The 4678-nt window shown below is 30.1% G+C and overlaps 1 long non-coding RNA gene across 1 annotated transcript; it reads right to left on the bottom strand.

Moving 5' to 3' along the window:
- Nucleotides 1-838: 838 nt before the first annotated feature.
- On the bottom strand, nt 839-2544 carry LOC110880798. The gene is made up of 5 exons (XR_002559457.1): nt 2286-2544; nt 2058-2123; nt 1680-1787; nt 1356-1502; nt 839-1257 (listed from the first exon to the last, which is right to left on the bottom strand). It is a non-coding gene; the product is annotated as an uncharacterized LOC110880798 (long non-coding RNA).
- Nucleotides 2545-4678: the final 2134 nt, after the last annotated feature.

The raw sequence follows: 4678 nt of genomic DNA, 5'->3' as shown, positions 1-4678 counted from the left end.
GGAATTAAAGTAGAGTATATGGTCTAAATATGGAGTAAGGTGAAATAACAAAGTAAAGTGTGCATGGTCTAAATATGGAAGAATGAAATAAGTCGTTTTATATTTAAGATTTATGAATATATAAAACTCACTGAAATTAAACTAATAATATTTAGTAGGAGGGTTATCTATAATATAAGATATTAAACTAAATAATATTTAGTAGGAGGTTATCTGTAATTAATTAGAAAAGCATAAACTAAAATAATAATTATCTATAAGAGATGACCTAATATAATGACAAGTGTCCCTAAAGTGGTTTCTTTTATTATATAGTACTAGCGGTAAGACCCGTGTGCAAACACGGGTCGTTTCTTAGAAAACCATGCATAACATATATTGACAGAGAGTAAAAAAATAATTAGTGCAGACTTACAAAATTGATATAAATTAATGATCAATAGGTTTATTCAACAACAATTCCATTATGTTGATAGCAAACCACTGTTGTCTATTAACTGTTAAAAATTTTTGTTGCTTTCCAATAGACTTTAATAAGAACTGTCATCCATTATCTCCAACAGAGCTTGCTAGATGGCTAGATAGTAACTATCAGATGTTAGTCAACCCATGTTAAAAAGGTCAGTCAACAGAAACTGCAAAGGTTAGTAAACAGATATTAAGAGAATAATGTTATTAACAACATGTGTTAGAAAACCATGCATAACACATATTGATGGAACATATACGTATGTGTATAGATATTGTACCAAAACGTGTTATCTATTATAGCTAAAAGACAACTATAGACATGCATCATTAGTTAATATATAAGATACATATGAGTATTTCCATTGTGCTATCCACAAAAAAAAGTAGCACCCACCCATTGACAATGAAACTTGTTTATCGACATAACTACACATATAGAACATGTCTAAGAAGCAAAATTAGTACCACCAACAAACCAAATGTACAACCACAAACAATCATGACATGAAACTAAGAGGACTTTATCTTTGTCACGATATGCACAACTTTTTTTAACTTCAGCAATTGAGTAGACTTGTGAAACTCTAACTAAAGTTCATCACCAAAAGCAATATTGCAAGATCTCAGATAAGAAGACCATCCAACAATATCATAGTTGAATCCAGTATTGGTTTTTTGAGATGTTGTAAACAGTTCTTGGACTTCACATTTGAGATTCTGGATCTTGATAGGCTTAGGATTATCAGTATGCAGATCCAACGCAGACGATACATCCGATGGCAGTTGCTAAAAAACAAAAAATTGAATAGTGAATTTTATAAAATATTAATATATAACTGAAATTGTTGAAATAACGAAACAAAGCAACGACTGCAAAAGCTTACAAGTCTGTCTTCAGCATGTGTGGTGAAGTGTAAGATTGATTCTGAAGTGGATGATACTAAATGAACCTTTCGAACTTTACACGGTCTATCAACAGCTTTATTATCCTCTACAATTGTCTTGTCACGAAGTTTGCGCATCTTTTCCACCTAAGTAAATTAATTTAGAATATAACAACTCTAAATTCTTGAAATTTTATAACTTTCTTTATCAACACAAACTATCTTCTCAACTCAGCTTTGAAGTTTAAGACTCAATCATACAAAAGAATATCAATATATTGAGACAATAATAAAATAGACAGTATAAAACTAATAAACACTTACATTAGATACAACACTTGAAGAGGCAGAAATGTCACGAACAGGAAAATCTTTAGACTGTAGTTGAAGATCGTTAACATCATCAGCTATTTTTACAGAATGATCTTCAAGCTACAACAAAATTTAAAAAAACCTTCTTATACTTATAATACAATAAAATATATGCGTAGAAAATTATAAATTTATAGCATTTTTGACATCTGACTCATCAACCAGACACGCAATCTTTGAATCAAATAGCCCATCATCAGCAAACTATATTTATAAGAAGGATCATATATAAGAAACCATATTTTAAATCATAATAATATATAAATATTACATGTGTATATATACATTAATAATATCCTCAAAACTCGTAAGCTGCTTAGAATTACCAACCGAAGCTCCAGTATCCACATCATTCAAAGCAACTTCCCCGGAATCCAGAAGCTGTTTGTGTTTAGCCTACAAAATGAGATTTCAAAAGTTATTAGCATAATACAATAAAAGTTACTTATCACCGTCATGTTATCAAACAATGTATTTTATCATCAAAATTTTATACCGCAACCAATAAATCAAACCCATCATCTCCATAAACTGAATCATCCAAAACAACTACATCACCTTTCTTGAAGGAAACCTCAGTTCCAGACTCGAAATGGAAAACGGAAAGCTCAAACGTTTTAGATGCAATCATGGTGAAACTTAACCAAGATTCAACTGGTATGGGAACTTCTTCAATCAATTTTGACCATCCATCAGTAAATCTGCATCCATCAGTCCATCCTTTCATCATCACATTCCAAAACCTTTCGCCAACATAGATAGTTGCCATCCCATACTCGTAATTTTTACCATAGAATTGTTTCCAAAATTTGTCAGCAATTAGCTATAGAAGAAACAAATGAATATTTAGCGCACACTTACAAATTTGATATGAACTAATGAGCAACAGAAGTTACAACGGATTAGTCAACAAAAGTTAAAATGAGAATTACTTAACAGGGTTAGTCAACAGTAGTTACAGTATTTACACATAACCTAACCACTGTTTGGCTATCAACTATTACATACCTCTGTTGCTATCCAACAGAGGTTTCGTAACAACTGTCATCCATTATGTCCAGCAGAGGTTGCAACGTGGACAGATCTTAAATATCAGATGTTAGTCAACCGAGATTAAAAGACTTAGTCAACAGAAGTTAAAAATGTTAGTCAACAGATGTTAAGATTATAAGGAAACAGACGTTAAAAGGGCAAACAGATGTTAACAAGCTGTTGAGCTAGCATAAAATATTTAGAGTAAGTAACAAAATAATATATCGTTACTTACAGTCATGCCAACTTCAGGGCTAATATTTTCTGAAATGTAAGAGTTCTCGTAGACTTTTTCTTTAAAACATGAGACAACGAATGACAAACGTCCAATAGCTTTCACCAATACAACATCTTTCGTTTTCAAACAACAATCTCTAACAAACTTTGTCCATCCATCCGTAAATATACAATGATCATGTCTCTTCCTTACTCGTACTAACCATGATTTGTCACCATCAAGTAACTCTGCAATTCGCCCATACGGGACCTCCTTGCCCCACAACAGAGTCTGAAAATTAAGTGGTATATTCTGCAACAGTAGTTAACAAACATCTTACATAAAAAATTAACGTAGAATCCTAATAGTAGAAGGAAAGTTAAAAAACGTACCAAAAATATAAAATCATCTTCATTAAGGAATTGTAAAAAGGATGGTGTTTGATTGGTTAGATTCATATCTGCAATAAACAATTTAAACTTACAAGTTATAAAAATGAACAACATCCAACAAAAGTCATAGACAAACAACATTATAAAATAGACATCACTAACATCACTTAAAATAAATCTGCACTTAAAAAACAAAAGTACCAAATATTAACTGGACTATTTGTATAATCACACACTTAAGGTATTATAAAAACAAAGCACAAAACGAAAATCATCATCTTTCACAACAATTAAGCAAATGAGCATCAAACAAAAATTATATGGTTGATTTATCAATCGTAATGTAGAAGACAACATCACGAAGATGCATGCACAAATTGTGACAGAGAATGCTATCAGTGACTTTATTTAAGTTAATGCAGTACTTAATCAATAAAAATACACCGGATTACAACAACTATTATTTGCTTCAAGAGAGAATATGAAACGCCGTCAGTGACAAACACATACCCATAACATCAAATAATGATTAATCTAACATATATAATACAAACAATAAATTCAAAGAAACAATACTTGATTTTATAGCGTGTAATCTATATTGGGAAATAGAACCTTGTCGATTTTGATAAGAAAGTTATTTTGAGAAAACTTCCGAATATGTTTTCTGAAGCTTATATTTAATAATGGAGATGAAAAGTATATTAAATGGAGTTAATACAGATGTTACATTTATACTGGTTGGTTGAAATTAAATTTTGTAAAATTTATACTTTACCCCCTTTTACATTAAAACAGGGCAATTTTGCACAACAATAACCACTGCTTATATAATTAAAAATAGTTTTTAAATCCCGATATTAAAGATTATTATAAGTTAAATAAATAAACAATTATAAGTTAATAGATAAATTTCTTATTTTCAACAATCCCAATACAATCTCACCTCTTCTTCTCCGGCGAAAAAACTCTACAGTTTCTTCTTCCTCAGACTTGACGATCAGAAGTTTAAAGTTTTAGATCAGCTATTTTTTTTCTCTTGTGTATTTTACAGGTATGCTTTGACATGTTCCTTTCAGTTTTCTCATTTCAAATTATATAAACATCAAAATCATAATCTACTGATGTTAAAATAGATAAACTTATATGAACATGTTTTTTTTTTATAATAAGATTTATATCAACCTATTTAGTTACATTTTGATTCATTCCATCTAAATAACAATCTGAAATATTATTGTTTAATAAATATTTGGTTGTAAATTTTACGAATAGTTTTAGAATTGTTGTATGAACTGCCATGTAGTGTT

This window comes from Helianthus annuus, chromosome 10, assembly GCF_002127325.2.
Source record: "Helianthus annuus cultivar XRQ/B chromosome 10, HanXRQr2.0-SUNRISE, whole genome shotgun sequence".
Classification (NCBI taxonomy): domain Eukaryota; kingdom Viridiplantae; phylum Streptophyta; class Magnoliopsida; order Asterales; family Asteraceae; genus Helianthus; species Helianthus annuus.
The sequence above is the reverse complement of the archived record's forward strand: the minus strand, read 5'-3'. Positions and strand labels throughout refer to the sequence as shown.